The sequence below is a fragment of the Amblyomma maculatum genome, chromosome 9 (assembly GCF_055883805.1).
Source record: "Amblyomma maculatum isolate TAMU_Amacu chromosome 9, ASM5588380v1, whole genome shotgun sequence".
Taxonomy (NCBI): domain Eukaryota; kingdom Metazoa; phylum Arthropoda; class Arachnida; order Ixodida; family Ixodidae; genus Amblyomma; species Amblyomma maculatum.
This window is the reverse complement of record NC_139352.1, coordinates 119,528,326-119,546,983: the sequence shown is the minus strand read 5'-3', so window position 1 is coordinate 119,546,983 and position 18,658 is coordinate 119,528,326. Positions and strand designations below refer to the sequence as shown.

General features: G+C 46.7%; 1 long non-coding RNA gene across 1 annotated transcript; it reads right to left on the bottom strand.

The window, feature by feature from the left end:
- Window positions 1-428: 428 nt before the first annotated feature.
- On the bottom strand, window positions 429-2,622 carry LOC146180236 (uncharacterized). Its single transcript, XR_014700797.1, has 4 exons — window positions 2,227-2,622; window positions 1,932-2,067; window positions 1,553-1,796; window positions 429-892 (listed from the first exon to the last, which is right to left on the bottom strand). It is a non-coding gene; the product is annotated as an uncharacterized LOC146180236 (long non-coding RNA).
- Between the last annotated feature and the right edge of the window lie 16,036 nt (window positions 2,623-18,658).

The window sequence follows — 18,658 nt, the reverse complement described above, 5'->3', positions numbered from 1 at the left end:
GCACAATGCATTATCCTTTACATCACAATGTCGCGAATTCCTCGCGTGTCATTTTCACACCGTTTACTCATTCTTGCATAAAACGCGTATACAAAAGATTGATGTCAACCTGTTCTATGCTGCCAGCGCAATCCAATAAGAAAATGTGATCCTACTGTGACTGGGCGACTGTACTCTACTGTTCAACTTACAGCTAGCGTTCAACAATTTCTAGTCTCAAGATTGCGCATCAAGTCTTCCAGTTTGAAACTAACTTACCCGCGATCAGAAAAATTGCTTAATGCTTCGCTGATATTCAGCACATTTCCGTGGAACATCAAGGTTGTAAACTGTTGTAATTTAGAAAAAAAAATACATTTAGTATAGTGAAGTTGTGAATTTTTCTAAGCGCAACTGGAGCCGAAGAAACCACAACAAACTGCTTCAGCAAGACTAGATACATTTATTGCACAGTTACACAAAAAGAGGAAGAAGACGTTCACAAACGGAGAACCTTCCTGAAGAGAGGTTTATGGCATAGCCTTAAAAGTCGCTTTACTGTTGCGTTGAGATTCCCGGCCCAGTTCGCTATCAGTGGGCGCAGCAACTTACTTAGGAATATATTGCAAAGCTCCTCAGTGTGGGCACGGTTGTTTTTTTCGCAGATTAGCTGCGGGTACTGTGTAAAGTGCGGAAGCAATACTGAAATGAACAGTTCACACAGCTTGCTGCTTCGCCGGACCTTTTGAGACTTCATTATCCGGTTAATGAAGACGCACGTAAGCTGAAAAGGCTTGATTGCTTCCATTTTGGGGTATACCAAGCCTCCGTTGTCCATGTTTTTCATTAGCCCGTAAACAGGGTCGGTTGGCTCTGGTTCCTGCAACAGGGTCTTGCACTACTCGCACGTAACCTGAAAACCATCAGAAAATATCACATAAACCAACAACTTGGTATAGTGGTAGACAAATTTAGAGCTTTCTCCCCTTACGGATCCTCGTTAGCATACATGCACTTGCTACCCGCTTAGTATACACATCTCTTAATTACCGCCTCTATCCCTTTCATGCATACTCTTTAGCATACAGTCGGAGGCAACCACATTATGTGAAATATACCACCCGACACAGATATAAAGCCCCGCTTTAACCAAGTCATACGAACGTCCCTGTGTAGTCTTGGTGTAGCGTGCCTGACTCATGATCCAAGGATCTCGGTTTCCATTCCCATCTCACCCTCTCATCTTAATGAAGCTGCAGAGTTCGCAGCTCCTGCCAACTTTATCATGTCATGTGGTCTCGTTGCACCACACATCCCGCCGAACAATCAGGGTCCGGCCACATCACCTGTAAAAACCTCCTGTCACAGACATTTTCACGGCGTTTTGCCGACAAGGCGGTCGCCATTGTTTCTGCGGAACGGGGCTTTTAACGCTATCGCAATGGCTCCTACTCAGACAATCTCAAGAGTATAAACAAATATTGTATGCACAGGTTTCTTTACTTCCAAGGCCGTTCAGACAAGAGGAAAATTTATAACAATGTGTATGTTTATGTAAAAAAACAGTTCATACCTTTTCCTGACATGTTCTCGCAACATAACCAGCGAGGAACGCTACTGGTGCCACCTCAAAGTGTTCCTCTGTTTCAGAACACAGAGTTAAAAATCCGAGTTCACTGGTCAGCTCCCTGGTAGCAAATTCAATGGCAGTTGGCAGAGCATATGTTTCAGCATCTGGACTTGTTACCCTCAGCGCTGCTTTCATTTCAGAGAGAAGTGGGTGCATTGCCACTTCTCGCTGCTTGAAGGATGCCAACCTGAAAAATAAAAGAGAGGAATGTGACCTTGCATATTGTACCAGCGAAAGACACGGAGACACAAGAACTGGCCCAAGTGATCACCATGTTAATGTGACCTTGATGAGCACACTTTGGAATATTTTTAAGCAGTACCTTTAGCAGTTCCTCCGCTGTCAAAAGTGCAGTCCTGGCATCCACCCGGTCGTTGCCACCGTTGAACTGCCGAAGACAGCTAAACAGCGATTCCACAGGGTCACTGTTTAGCCCGCGTGTTAAGACTTAGTGGAAGCTGCAATTATGAAATTCATTTGAGTAACCTGTTGCAAACAACGTAAAACTGAGCCGAGCTTATTCGACGGCGTTTTCTAGACTGGACATTGTCCTTTTGCATGTACTGGGGATATCTATGAAACACAGTCGGGACTGCAGTGGGAAGCAGGAGCCTCACCTTGGTATTCTTTTTGTAGTCATTCTCTGTGAAATGTAAGGAACATACCAGAGACCTGTCGCTAGGCGCCCACTTGCTACTTTTTCCCGCTTGTCCTTGGCGGGAGATATTCTTGAGCCACGCTTCCCTACGCTGGAAGTCGCATGGGAACTCATGATACCTCACGGTAGGGTCTTTTCTCGCGTTTGTGTCGCAGAGCGGCACACAGCAGTTTCGCGGCATTGCGCCGCACGCGTGAGACGGACCACCGCACGTGCGCACAGCAAAAAGCACGAAGCGAGCCCAGCACACAACGTAAACGCGTCCCGTCTAGACGTAAACGAGCTCACACACGCGCACACAATAAAACTTGAGTTGATTACGCCGACCTGAGGCGAACGCGCCCAGAGACGAACAAAACCGCGCGCCCCGAGCCCGCAATCCCGACGGTGACGTGTCCCTGAACAGTGGCGCCCTCAGCAGAAACAGCGGACGCAACTGTAAACTCCCCAAGGACACGCTCGCCCATTGACGGCGGCGCGACGCAGCAGGGCGCACCTGCGCTTCCATCGAGCGGCCGTGGTTTATACAATCTAACAGGTGCAACAAGGTAATGCTGGAAAGGTTGTCGACCTCGATCCAACAGACCATACGGCTAATTAAGCGCGTGGCGACTAGCGCGATGCATGTCAACTCGTTCAGGCTTTTGTCCTCAGTCGGCTCGTGTATGCAACCCCCTACCTGGACCTCACAAAGGCCGATAGTGAAAAATTGAATTGCCTGATAAGGCAGGCATACAAAGCGGCTCTCGGTCTCCCCAGAAACACGTCCACCGCGAGACTTCTATCACTAGGGGTCCACAACACCCTCGAAGAGCTCATTGAGGCACAATTAACATCGCAAGGGCAACGGCTCAGGCAAACTGAGGCGGGGCTGTGTATCCTGAGAAGCTTAGGCATAAGGGGCGAGGACCCTTCAAGCCAGGTGATCTTGCCGGTAGAGATGCGCGAACGCTTTCGGGTCAAACCACTCCCCAAGAACATGCAAGCGGATCGCCACGAACGTCGGAGGAGGGCCAGGGCGAAGACGTTAGGCAAAAAGTATCAAGGGGATGATAGTGCCGTGTATGTCGATGCGGCAAAATACAACATTGCAGGAAAGGACGTTTCGCTGTGAGCGCGGTGAGCATCTCCCGCAGGGTAGCAGCTACGGTGGTCACGGGCCGAGTAGAAGAGACAGAAGAGGCCGCAATAGCCCTAGGAATTGTTCAAAACGGAACCAGCACTATTCTCAGTGATTCCAAAACGGCCCTTCGCAACTTCGCCAGGGGTCGTATCTCCGCCACTGCATTCAAAATTCTTAGTGCGTTGCCAAAAGATAGGAACGTAGTGGATCTCGCATTGGTACCGGCTCACTCGGGCGTCCCGGAGAACGAGGCCGCTCACCAATGTGCTCGAGGTTTTGTCAGCCGACCTGGTGAGGTGATCTCTGACGCGGGTGCCCGACGGAGTGAGACTCTGGATACGCGGGGGATTCACGCGGCTGACCCAGTAACGGCTGTGCACGAAATAAATAGTTTTCTCGCGTCCGAAAAACGGCTGCTGTAAAGTCAATGGCTTATAACAGTGGTGACGAGGAAGCAGATCCAAGTCCAGCGTTAAAGGTATCATCATCATCATCATTAGCCTGACTATACCTGATAAGTGGGAGGCTTAACGCGGAACATACAAGGACAGGAGAGGCACACAGGACGAGCGCTAACTTACAACTGAAAATTGGAAGGGAAAAAGTACGAACTCGAGGAAACAATATGTGCGCATGCTCTATAAAGCCCTGAATTTGCATGACTGGGAAGATAATTCAAGATAATCTAGGGCCACCCAAAGGCAGATACAGAATAGAGACGAAATACCGAAAGCATACAAAAACTTACACAGCATTTAAAAACGATGCTTCCTTTTTCAACAGAACAACCGACGTTTCACTTACGCACTTATCGGTTCCTAGTCTATGGATGAATGACGCCTCAAGTAGCTCTCTTGCTAATTGCACCTTAGACCGACCAAGAACTTTTGTTTGCCCGAAAAGTGGATGGCATTTGCAACTTAAACAATGCCTAGGCAGGTTATTAGATTGGGACGATTAAAACGATGCAGCATGTTCCTTTAAGCGCTCATTTAGACATCGGCCAGTCTGGCCTATATAGGCGCGGCCACAGCTTAGAGGGACTTCATACACAACACCCACTTTACAGGCAACGAACTTAGTAACATGCTTTACACTACATGCCGGTTTCTGCCATCCACTTTTCGGGCAAACAAAAGTTCTTGGTCGGTCTAAGGTGCAATTAGCAAGAGAGCTTCTTGAGGCGTCATTCATCCATAGACTAGGAACCGATAAGTGCGTAAGTGAAACGTCGGTTGTTCTGTTGAAAAAGGAAGCATCGTTTTTAAATGCTGTGTAAGTTTTTGTATGCTTTCGGTATTTCGTCTCTATTCTGTATCTGCCTTTGGGTGGCCCTAGATTATCTTGAATTATCTTCCCAGTCATGCAAATTCAGGGCTTTATAGAGCATGCGCACATATTGTTTCCTCGAGTTCGTACTTTTTCCCTTCCAATTTCCAGTTGTAAGTTAGCGCTCGTCCTGTGTGCCTCTCCTGTCCTTGTCTGTTCCGCGCTAAGCCTCCCACTTATCATGTATTACCAACTAGCCCACAACTCTACTTTGCTGACTATACCCACTGCAGGGCGAAGGCCTCTCCCATATTTCTCCCCCTGCTACGCTTTCCTTCCCTTGGAATCCGGTTTGTTACCCTAAGCGACCGTCGGTTATCCTCTCTTCGCACTACATGTCCTGCCCATGCCCATTTCTTCTTCTTAATTTCCTCTAGAATGTCGGTAACCTGTTATTTCTCTGACCCAATCTGCACGCTTTCTATCTCTTAATGTTACCCCTACCATTTTTCGTTCCATAGCCCTCTGGGTTGTCCTCAACTTAAGTAGAACTCTCTTGGTTAGCCTCCACGTTTCAGCCCCATAGGTGAGTACAGGTAAGATGCAACTGTTGCATACTTTCCTCTTGAGCGATACTGAATAAAAAAATTGCCGCCGTGAGTTCCAGCGCAGATGATAGCTATTGCATTGGGAGTGAACAAAACAATCCACTTTCTGAACAGAAATGAACGGAAAGTATTTTAATGAATAGTTCTCAAATCGCCGCACCTAGGGGGCTCCTGTGAAAGCTCTGACAAAACCGGATAACCCGGCACATTTACCTGCCTCCCTCATGCCTCCCTAGCCAACCCCATCTCGAGCGGTCACATTGTTCATTTTTCCTTTCCCCCGTGACACTCACAAAGCGCACGGACGGACTTGTTTTTTCTTTTTTTTTTTGCTTCTCGTGTTCCTTCCCTCCCAGCGAGCAAACAATTGTAGCGTCCCCCTCGACCTCCCTCCTATGCAGCATTCCACACGTCTCAGCACTGTGCACGGCGCGACGCGGGGGAACCGACAGTGCGTGTAGCCTAACCGGTCAACCAACTTCAGGTGCGGGGGCGGCGGGATCGCGGGGCCATGACGTTGGTGAAGGTAAATGTGACGTCCCACCCGTCGACTCACAGTCGGGAGCACGCTGCCTCTGACCCAGCGACCGCTCAGAAGTCAGAAAACGTCAAAAATACAGCCGTCCGCTCAAAACTAATCCGAATTATGTGTCTGTATTAGTGTAATCGTGAATGCGGTTGTGGTGCTTTCTCAATATTCTTGGATACCTGTTCAGTATACCTTTTAGCTATGCCCGTGCAACACCTTGGCTACGCTCGCTTTTCCCGTACGAATACCTGAATTCAACGGCTTTACTTCAGCTTCGGTGTCACGGAGAGCGCCCAGAAGGAACCCGCACTTGCTCAAGCTGTGTGGGGAGGTGGCGAACGACGCTGTCTGTGCCGTGGTCCAACCAAACATGCCAGCTGCCGTTGTCTGCTAGAGTACTACACCATCGTAGCTGCACTGAGGAAGCATTTAAACCCGCGGCCATCTGAAGTTAGCAGCAGGCTCGCTTCCAATGACGAGACTAGTTGGAGGAAGAACTGTAAATTGGCTGCCGACTGCAACTTTGGAACAATGCCGAGCGCAGCAGTCACTGAACAGTCAGCCAAAGCAGTGTCGTCGCTATCGCTTGTTAACCCGACTATGTTTCCATCAAAAACTCACGGTGAATGACCTAACGTTCCGAGCTCAAGAAATAACACAAGGGGAAGAAGTTGCCATCGCGTTAGCCGCCGCACACAAGGACTCACGAGTCATCATCACCGACTCGAGAGGGGCCTGCAGAAATATTAAACAGGGGTACATTCCTCTCTTTGCGCACCGCATCCTTCAAAACAGTGACTACCCCGGGGCCCCCGCGTCTCGAACGATCACATGGGCCCATGGGCCTGAGCTCACATGGGCCTCGAAGGCAATGAAAAGGCCGACGCCGACGCCCGCGCGCTCACTCTCCGGGCAACGCCTTCAGACCCTTATGATACTGATCTCGAACCCAATCCGGCTCTCACTTTTCGAGAAATTACTGAATTATTTCAATTCGGCCATGCAATTTATGCTAAGCCTTGTAAGGGCCTTACAAAGGAACGCACACTCCTCCGCCTTTACACTAAAACGCTGCTGTGCCCGGCAGTTTTAAAACACTTTGATCCTGCCTGTACAGGAAAGTGCCTGCACTGTGCGGAGAAGTCTTCGGACATCTTCCACATGGTGTGGGCATGTCAGTCAACCCCGAACCTCACCCCCAAACCCAACCCCACCCGGGAGGACTGCTCGGCTGCTCCGATCTGGCAAGCTAGAAGGCCCTGGTCCACCGAGCCCGAGCCGCAGCGGTCGCCAATGGGCTCCTGTAATGAGGAGCCCACCTAGTGTTTGCGTGAGGTTGCTCCGGCTACCTCAAGCTTCCTCCGAATAAAGTTTTTACACACACACACACACACACTATGTTTCCATGCATTGGTAGTCATGCTTCGTGACAAAGCCTTACAAGAGCGCCAGTTCGCTGGAAAGGACCTCGCATTCTAGAAAGCATGTGGCGACCCATCAAGACAGTGCACCAGACAAGCCGTTCGCACAACCAGAGCCACAACACGAAGGTAAGTTTGGAAAAACTTGCAAAAGTACGCCGCTGTTGGCAATAGCTGTGACGAACAAAATACACAGACATGACGGTTTCAAGAAGTTACGTGCAACTTTTAATTGCTACCGGCGTGGACACCTAGAAAAGGCCTGCATCACTATAAAGAAGCACGGTAAAGCAGCTATTGTACGTATCCACAGCGCAGATGCTTTATCCAAAAAACAGCGCGAACAAACGGGGACGAAAGGAAAAAATCACAGGAACAAGCGTGTAATTGAAGCAGATGCTTCAATTACACTATTTGGGACGTAACAAAGCGTCAGCTTCGTCAATGTATGACCTTGACACTGTTGCTAACCTCTGCACACAGTCTAATTGTAACAGCTCACTTGATCATGAACCACTATTTGATGCAGTTCGAGATGGACTCCGAACCGGAGCGGCGTGCACCCTCATCAGCGAGGACAACTTTCACACAACCTGGCCGGAACAACCACGACGCCACGTACCTACTACGTCGTGGTCAGGACAGATCGATCCTCTCAAATGGCTAGCACTGGCGGTGACGTTCCCAGCAATAATGGGGTGAACTGCAAGCTGCAACATTTGTAGAAGGTGGTTTGGCGCACTCGTGACAGCGACAAAACGACTGTGGAATATCTCAAAGAAAAATATAAAACCTTCTTCTCGGACGGCGTTCCAGCACACAACATTCTTGTCTACCTTGGCTTGCTATGCGATGGTATAAGCAGTTTTTCTTTTTTTTTTTTTCAAAAAAAAAGTTCTTCAAAACAAGGTCATCTTTTGCCCTGGCGTGTTCCAGTGGAGGTCAAAATTGACAGATTGCAAGAATAGGACACCCTTGAGCCAACATAACAATTTCTTCTTACAAAGAATCTTTTGTTGGCTCCCTGAAGTTATGTCTTCCCTTAAACCAGCTTTTCGATTGCTTGAACTTGAATCATGTTGGTAATTTTGAGTGAGTATAGTAACGAGTATTTTGAAAGCATGAAGTGTGATAGTGTTTTAGAAGGCCATATTTACGAAATATTGATGGCCTCATTCTTCTTTAGGGGTAAAACATGCTTTAAAATTGCGTAAAACTAAATTTACAAAGTGTTAAATTTGGGGCTAAATTTAAATTTAAAAGTTAGATACATAATAAAATAATAATAAACAAAATTAAAATAAAAATAGAATTTAAAAAACCTGAAAAATAACAATTATGACCTGACAAAATTCCCCCCCCCCCACTAAAAAAAAAAAAACGTTCCGGAGTCCCTGAGAACGAAAATTTTTTTGGCAATCTCCTGCCTCGTCCACACGCGCACGTAAGAGAACATGTGCCATGTGTGTGTGTGTGTGTGTGTGTGTGTGTGTGTGTGTGTGTGTGTGTGTGTGTGTGTGTGTGTGTGTGTGTGTGTGTGTGTGTGTGTGTGTGTGTGTGTGTGTGTGTGTGTGTGTGTGTGTGTGTGTGTGTGTGTGTGTGTGTGTGTGTGTGTGTGTGTGTGTGTGTGTGTGTGTGTGTGTGTGTGTGTGTGTGTGTGTGTGTGTGTGTGTGTGTGTGTGTGTGTGTGTGTGTGTGTGTGTGTGTGTGTGTGTGTGTGTGTGTGTGTGTGTGTGTGTGTGTGTGTGTGTGTGTGTGTGTGTGTGTGTGTGTGTGTGTGTGTGTGTGTGTGTGTGTGTGTGTGTGTGTGTGTGTGTGTGTGTGTGTGTGTGTGTGTGTGTGTTGAAAAAAAAAATGAACTAAAAGCAAAGCAAGGAAAGTCGTTCATGCCGTCTGGTGGAATTCCGCCGGCGCTTTGGGTGCAGCGCATCGTCGGCGCATGAGCGCTTCAGCTTTTTTTTCTTTGAGGTAGGAACTCGGAACCCGAACAATATGGAACTTTTAAAGTAGGGACATAAATAAAACAATAACTAAACCAGTGTGTAAAGCGTAGCACTGACTTTTCCTGTCGGTGCGCAATGTGTGTGTAAACGGCATGCTAGAAAGAGTAAAACTGCTAGAAAAAGACGGCACGTAAAAAACACACAGGCACATCCCGTAAGAAACATACAGGCACAAGAAACATCCCGTCTTTTTCCCGCAGTTTTACTCGTTTAATTATTATGAACCAACTAGCCCTTCAGAGTGTATTACTTCGGCATGCTAGACCCCCCAGCGAGAGCAGAATACAGCCGGGCACCGTCGGTCAATGCAAAGACTCTTTAAAAAAAAAAAAAAAAAAAAAAGAAAAAGAGGGACCTTTTCCGCAGGACGGGACGAGCACGCGGGTTGTATCTGGAGATGTGCCCTTTTCGAGGCTCAGCGGTTCCGCCGTAGTTTTCATTTCTTTCTCAGTGCGTCGAAACGAGTGGTGACTTGTGAGTCGTGACAGTGCAGTGCGCTAAAAAACAGGCATGGCTGAGCAAGCTTCGCAGCGCGTGCTGTTCTGTGGATTTCGGGCGATTGAGAAGGTTCAGACTTGTTGTAAGAATAACTGCTTGGTTCACGGTCAGAAACTGTACGAACTCAGGCACGCGTATGGAGTGCGCGCGAGTTACTACCCAGTGGATATCTTCGGATATCTTCAGAAAATGCGCTGCCAATTAAATGAAAAGTGCCTATGACGTCAGCTTAGAGGTGAGTTTTATTCCGCCCTTTCGTTGTCTCTTAATTCGGTTTTGTTGTCTGTAGATGGCAAACCCACGCAATATCACGAATGCCAGTTACATCTGCCACTGGTAGCGATGAATCACGTCGCTCTCGTGTGATTTCCAAGGAAACCGAAAATAACCGAAAATACTTGATTTTCGGTTGCTTCCCGGTGATATTTTTATAACTACTATGGCACCCATAAACACAGCAGTAAATCGAGCTGGGGAGCCCTGAACGCTTGGTAATCAGAAAGCGCGCACTCCTGCAATGTACTTCGCCCTCGATGTCGTGCTTCCACGTCAGGTGCGTTAGTCTTCCCAAAAAGCGAGCGCCGAGAACAGCTGGAAACTATCATTAGGAAGTCGTTAAAAAAAAAAAAAAAAAAAAAAAAAAAAAAAAAAAAAAAACTGCTGGCCAGGAAGGTTCCGCGCTCTCCAAAACACAGGCATTGTCCAAAGACCTGACGAGCGCTGGTTCCAAGCATGTATGCATATCACAACTCTTAGAGCTCCAGCTGGGTCCAGAAGTAATATATATATATATATATATATATTCCTTGACAAAGGCCGGACCCCGGCCGAAACGTCGGAATAAAGTGTTGTTTTTTCTACCGTGTGTCAACTAATTTACGTCTATATATATATATATATATATATATATATATATATATATATATATATATATATATATATATATATATATATATATATATATATATATATATATGTCTTGTTCTTTATTTTTTTTTTTCGCGTGTCGCACGCTGGACACAAACAAAGCGATCGATCGTGCATGCTTGAAAGAAACCTAGTGAGCAGTCCTGGAAAAAGCAAACAAACATTGGAAATCGCAGCCGAAACGAAAAGCAATGTGTGAATATCAGGTTGGAAATGACTATGAGTAGAGGCTCTTGTTTCAGTGGCGTTTATTTTTTTATTCTTACGGGGAACCAGGAAGAAATCGGAACACAGCATCGGCGCTACCCACGGCTACAGATCCAGGGGATCTGGTAAAAACTTCCCCGGAAAAAAAGTCCCCGGGGTATACGTCCCCGGAAAAAATGTCCTTTTTTGCGAAGTAGGAAAAACTGTCCCCGAACGGGGACTGAAGTCCTGCGTTTCCCCGTGGTGAGCTGCAATGACGAATGATGTGTGTTAACTTTATTACAGAGATTTAACCTGTTGGCTTGGAGGTGATCGCGAACATCTAACTGGTGCGGGCATTCAAAAAAAAATAGAAAAATTATGGCAGCGATTTTACGGTGACAGCGCCTCGTCTTCGCTTATTTGCGGCTAAAAGGCGAGCTGATCACCGGCTTTACCGGACCAGAAGCTTGGAGCGATGCTTTATGGTGAGCATATGGTGCACGACCGGTGTTAGGTTTGGGTCGGGTGCGCCTGAGTAGCGTACCGCTGCCAGCTGTTATTACGTTTGTAGCTCGCGTGCTCAGCCCACCGCTGACGCAGGTTGTTACATGCGGCACGCGGCCCCTCGGTAGCGTTGGCCTGGCGGCTCCGTGGACGGCGGACGGCATCAAAGGTGCCAGCAAAGACGAGGCGTCTTCTAACGAAACAACCTTTATTAAAACATCATGAAGTAGCGGGCAGAGAAGCTGACCCGGAGAGAATACAGACACTCTCACACAGCTGGTGTCTAGCGTCGTAACAACGGCGCGTCAAAGTAGTCTCTGTCTCAGCGGAGTCGGCCGCTGCTTTTTATAGGTTTTCCAGTTCACAGGGAAAGGGTAAACCCTCACAGGAAGTGGAGCGCCCAACAAGTCTGGGCAAGATGGGATCACTCAATCGCAGGTGGTCCGAACGCATCTCCTCCACCTCCTGCAGACGGGCGAGGGCGGCGCACTCTCTCACGAGCTCCAGGCTTGGCCGGCGTTTGCACACACACGCACGCACACACATTTGGCGCGTGGCAGGATCACGTTGAGACTTGTCCGCGGGAGGAAGCGTTGCGCGGCCGATGAACGGCGTCGAAATGGCCGATCCGCTCGCGGTTCTGACTGTTGCTATGCGGTGGCCGCGTCAGCTGTCCCACTTGTCGGTGGAGAAACGTAACACCGGTTAATCTTCACCCTGCTTACACCGTCATATCACCCTCAGGGATATTCTGCCGATGAACTAATCAATAGTGCAAATCTGGTTCTTTGTGCTCTCCACAAATGGTCCACAGCTAATGGTTTGGTAGTTAACTCTACCAAGACCAAAGCAGTCTTTTTTTCGTCCCCTTAGCCTTTATATTACAGTATAAACAATACTCTGCATCTAGAAAATAACATTATTGAAATTGTAGACAAGTTCAAATCGCTCGGTGTTGTATTCGACTCTCGCATGAGGTGGCCTGACGATATAATGTATATTGAAAGCAAGCTTAATTACTAGATCTGTTGGTTTCCTTTCGAGACTGCGCAACGAATTTTATCCAAAGCATAAGCTCCTTCTTTATCAGGCTATAATTCAATCACACATAACCTACTGTCACCTCGTTTGGGGTACAACATCCAAAACAAATCTGAACATCATACTCGGTCTCCAACAGAAGGCAATTAGACTGATCCCTGGTGCATGCTACACTGATCACACAGAAACATTATTTCCACAATATAGGATTCATCGTGTATATACCATGTTTGAGTATCGTCTACTTCACTGCCTTAAATTGTCACCTCAATGCTTAACTGACTTCTTGAAGAATATATCTGGACTTAAGGCTTACGAAAAACCCTTTCACACCAGAAGTAAACAAATCCTCGAACGAGGACGTTATACGGTAACCAGAGCCTTCGTTTTACTTTACCATGCATATTAAATCACTATAACATACACAACCCAAACATTTTTACCGCCTCAATTAAGGACTTTAAGCTATATTTTATCAATTCCGCACTGTCTCTCCGTACTTTCCGTTCCTTGCCTTAAACAGTATTATAAGAATAGTCACTTCATTTTCATTACGTTTTGCCATGTTTTGTGCATACTGTTACATTATTGTGGGCCGTTGATTTACTGTACTTGTTTTTAACTCGCTGTTTCATTTGTATATATATGGGCTCTTTCTGTGCTTCATAATTTTCATGTTACATATGTATATCTTCGCCTTATAATGTCCCCCGTCTTGTTGCTCTGCCATTACTGGGCCTCAGGCATCTCTCAAGCTGTCGTTGTAGCTTTTCGCCCGGGGCCCATTTCCTGTATATTACTGAAAATAATTTTTTTTTTTCAATTCAATTATCATCATTCTACACCATCATCACAGGAACGGTTGAACCTCGTCAACAGAAGGTCTGCGATGTAATTCTAGTGACGTCTTCTGCTTTAGGCGGTTCCCCAAGACTACCACGCGCCGATCCTCTTGTACCTTTCTTAGTGGGCAGTATTACCAAGTTTATTAGGCCTTAATTTTTGCTTAACGAGCTGCGGAGCTCGGATCCACGCAACGTGTAAAGAGCCAGATGGCTCTTTCAACATGCTTTTACGCATTTCTTGCAAAGATCTCAGCGTCCAGAGGACACAGGTTCCATATGATGGTTACATTTAATTCGAAGCCAAGAACGAATGGCATAAAGCATGTATTTTTTTTTTTTTTTTTTCAGGTGAGTTCCGGAAGAAATCATTTTTAGTTCCAGTTTTTGCCTTGGGGACGTTTTTTCCTAGTTGCTGCTTCTTCAGGGGCCGTTTCTATCGAGGACGTTTTTTACGGGGCCGTATCTTCCGGAGACACTTTTATTAGACACACACACACACTATGTTTCCATGCATTGGTAGTCATGCTTCGTGACAAAGCCTTACAAGAGCGCCAGTTCGCTGGAAAGGACCTCGCATTCTAGAAAGCATGTGGCGACCCATCAAGACAGTGCACCAGACAAGCCGTTCGCACAACCAGAGCCACAACACGAAGGTAAGTTTGGAAAAACTTGCAAAAGTACGCCGCTGTTGGCAATAGCTGTGACGAACAAAATACACAGACATGACGGTTTCAAGAAGTTACGTGCAACTTTTAATTGCTACCGGCGTGGACACCTAGAAAAGGCCTGCATCACTATAAAGAAGCACGGTAAAGCAGCTATTGTACGTATCCACAGCGCAGATGCTTTATCCAAAAAACAGCGCGAACAAACGGGGACGAAAGGAAAAAATCACAGGAACAAGCGTGTAATTGAAGCAGATGCTTCAATTACACTATTTGGGACGTAACAAAGCGTCAGCTTCGTCAATGTATGACCTTGACACTGTTGCTAACCTCTGCACACAGTCTAATTGTAACAGCTCACTTGATCATGAACCACTATTTGATGCAGTTCGAGATGGACTCCGAATCGGAGCGGCGTGCACCCTCATCAGCGAGGACAACTTTCACACAACCTGGCCGGAACAACCACGACGCCACGTACCTACTACGTCGTGGTCAGGACAGATCGATCCTCTCAAATGGCTAGCACTGGCGGTGACGTTCCCAGCAATAATGGGGTGAACTGCAAGCTGCAACATTTGTAGAAGGTGGTTTGGCGCACTCGTGACAGCGACAAAACGACTGTGGAATATCTCAAAGAAAAATATAAAACCTTCTTCTCGGACGGCGTTCCAGCACACAACATTCTTGTCTACCTTGGCTTGCTATGCGATGGTATAAGCAGTTTTTCTTTTTTTTTTTTTTCAAAAAAAAAGTTCTTCAAAACAAGGTCATCTTTTGCCCTGGCGTGTTCCAGTGGAGGTCAAAATTGACAGATTGCAAGAATAGGACACCCTTGAGCCAACATAACAATTTCTTCTTACAAAGAATCTTTTGTTGGCTCCCTGAAGTTATGTCTTCCCTTAAACCAGCTTTTCGATTGCTTGAACTTGAATCATGTTGGTAATTTTGAGTGAGTATAGTAACGAGTATTTTGAAAGTATGAAGTGTGATAGTGTTTTAGAAGGCCATATTTACGAAATATTGATGGCCTCATTCTTCTTTAGGGGTAAAACATGCTTTAAAATTGCGTAAAACTAAATTTACAAAGTGTTAAATTTGGGGCTAAATTTAAATTTAAAAGTTAGATACATAATACAATAATAAACAAAATTAAAATAAAAATAGAATTTAAAAAACCTGAAAAATAACAATTATGACCTGACAAAATTCCCCCCCCCCCCACTAAAAAAAAAAAAACGTTCCGGAGTCCCTGAGAACGAAAATTTTTTTGGCAATCTCCTGCCTCGTCCACACGCGCACGTAAGAGAACATGTGCCATGTGTGCGTGTGTGTGTGTGTGTGTGTGTGTGTGTGTGTGTGTGTGTGTGTGTGTGTGTGTGTGTGTGTGTGTGTGTGTGTGTGTGTGTGTGTGTGTGTGTGTGTGTGTGTGTGTGTGTGTGTGTGTGTGTGTGTGTGTGTGTGTGTGTGTGTGTGTGTGTGTGTGTGTGTGTGTGTGTGTGTGTGTTGAAAAAAAAAATGAACTAAAAGCAAAGCAAGGAAAGTCGTTCATGCCGTCTGGTGGAATTCCGCCGGCGCTTTGGGTGCAGCGCATCGTCGGCGCATGAGCGCTTCAGCTTTTTTTTCTTTGAGGTAGGAACTCGGAACCCGAACAATATGGAACTTTTAAAGTAGGGACATAAATAAAACAATAACTAAACCAGTGTGTAAAGCGTAGCACTGACTTTTCCTGTCGGTGCGCAATGTGTGTGTAAACGGCATGCTAGAAAGAGTAAAACTGCTAGAAAAAGACGGCACGTAAAAAACACACAGGCACATCCCGTAAGAAACATACAGGCACAAGAAACATCCCGTCTTTTTCCCGCAGTTTTACTCGTTTAATTATTATGAACCAACTAGCCCTTCAGAGTGTATTACTTCGGCATGCTAGACCCCCCAGCGAGAGCAGAATACAGCCGGGCACCGTCGGTCAATGCAAAGACTCTTTAAAAAAAAAAAAAAAAAAAAAAGAAAAAGAGGGACCTTTTCCGCAGGACGGGACGAGCACGCGGGTTGTATCTGGAGATGTGCCCTTTTCGAGGCTCAGCGGTTCCGCCGTAGTTTTCATTTCTTTCTCAGTGCGTCGAAACGAGTGGTGACTTGTGAGTCGTGACAGTGCAGTGCGCTAAAAAACAGGCATGGCTGAGCAAGCTTCGCAGCGCGTGCTGTTCTGTGGATTTCGGGCGATTGAGAAGGTTCAGACTTGTTGTAAGAATAACTGCTTGGTTCACGGTCAGAAACTGTACGAACTCAGGCACGCGTATGGAGTGCGCGCGAGTTACTACCCAGTGGATATCTTCGGATATCTTCAGAAAATGCGCTGCCAATTAAATGAAAAGTGCCTATGACGTCAGCTTAGAGGTGAGTTTTATTCCGCCCTTTCGTTGTCTCTTAATTCGGTTTTGTTGTCTGTAGATGGCAAACCCACGCAATATCACGAATGCCAGTTACATCTGCCACTGGTAGCGATGAATCACGTCGCTCTCGTGTGATTTCCAAGGAAACCGAAAATAACCGAAAATACTTGATTTTCGGTTGCTTCCCGGTGATATTTTTATAACTACTATGGCACCCATAAACACAGCAGTAAATCGAGCTGGGGAGCCCTGAACGCTTGGTAATCAGAAAGCGCGCACTCCTGCAATGTACTTCGCCCTCGATGTCGTGCTTCCACGTCAGGTGCGTTAGTCTTCCCAAAAAGCGAGCGCCGAGAACAGCTGGAAACTATCATTAGGAAGTCGTTAAAAAAAAAAAAAAAAAAAAAAAAAAAAAAAAAAAAAAACTGCTGGCCAGGAAGGTTCCGCGCTCTCCAAAACACAGGCATTGTCCAAAGACCTGACGAGCGCTGGTTCCAAGCATGTATGCATATCACAACTCTTAGAGCTCCAGCTGGGTCCAGAAGTAATATATATATATATATATATATATATTCCTTGACAAAGGCCGGACCCCGGCCGAAACGTCGGAATAAAGTGTTGTTTTTTCTACCGTGTGTCAACTAATTTACGTCTATATATATATATATATATATATATATATATATGTCTTGTTCTTTATTTTTTTTTTCGCGTGTCGCACGCTGGACACAAACAAAGCGATCGATCGTGCATGCTTGAAAGAAACCTAGTGAGCAGTCCTGGAAAAAGCAAACAAACATTGGAAATCGCAGCCGAAACGAAAAGCAATGTGTGAATATCAGGTTGGAAATGACTATGAGTAGAGGCTCTTGTTTCAGTGGCGTTTATTTTTTTATTCTTACGGGGAACCAGGAAGAAATCGGAACACAGCATCGGCGCTACCCACGGCTACAGATCCAGGGGATCTGGTAAAAACTTCCCCGGAAAAAAAGTCCCCGGGGTATACGCCCCCGGAAAAAATGTCCTTTTTTGCGAAGTAGGAAAAACTGTCCCCGAACGGGGACTGAAGTCCTGCGTTTCCCCGTGGTGAGCTGCAATGACGAATGATGTGTGTTAACTTTATTACAGAGATTTAACCTGTTGGCTTGGAGGTGATCGCGAACATCTAACTGGTGCGGGCATTCAAAAAAAAATAGAAAAATTATGGCAGCGATTTTACGGTGACAGCGCCTCGTCTTCGCTTATTTGCGGCTAAAAGGCGAGCTGATCACCGGCTTTACCGGACCAGAAGCTTGGAGCGATGCTTTATGGTGAGCATATGGTGCACGACCGGTGTTAGGTTTGGGTCGGGTGCGCCTGAGTAGCGTACCGCTGCCAGCTGTTATTACGTTTGTAGCTCGCGTGCTCAGCCCACCGCTGACGCAAGTTGTTACATGCGGCACGCGGCCCCTCGGTAGCGTTGGCCTGGCGGCTCCGTGGACGGCGGACGGCATCAAAGGTGCCAGCAAAGACGAGGCGTCTTCTAACGAAACAACCTTTACTAAAACATCATGAAGTAGCGGGCAGAGAAGCTGACCCGGAGAGAATACAGACACTCTCACACAGCTGGTGTCTAGCGTCGTAACAACGGCGCGTCAAAGTAGTCTCTGTCTCAGCGGAGTCGGCCGCTGCTTTTTATAGGTTTTCCAGTTCACAGGGAAAGGGTAAACCCTCACAGGAAGTGGAGCGCCCAACAAGTCTGGGCAAGATGGGATCACTCAATCGCAGGTGGTCCGAACGCATCTCCTCCACCTCCTGCAGACGGGCGAGGGCGGCGCACTCTCTCACGAGCTCCAGGCTTGGCCGGCGTTTGCACACACACGCACGCACACACATTTGGCGCGTGGCAGGATCACGTTGAGACTTGTCCGCGGGAGGAAGCGTTGCGCGGCCGATGAACGGCGTCGAAATGGCCGATCCGCTCGCGGTTCTGACTGTTGCTATGCGGTGGCCGCGTCAGCTGTCCCACTTGTCGGTGGAGAAACGTAACACCGGTTAATCTTCACCCTGCTTACACCGTCATATCACCCTCAGGGATATTCTGCCGATGAACTAATCAATAGTGCAAATCTGGTTCTTTGTGCTCTCCACAAATGGTCCACAGCTAATGGTTTGGTAGTTAACTCTACCAAGACCAAAGCAGTCTTTTTTTCGTCCCCTTAGCCTTTATATTACAGTATAAACAATACTCTGCATCTAGAAAATAACATTATTGAAATTGTAGACAAGTTCAAATCGCTCGGTGTTGTATTCGACTCTCGCATGAGGTGGCCTGACGATATAATGTATATTGAAAGCAAGCTTAATTACTAGATCTGTTGGTTTCCTTTCGAG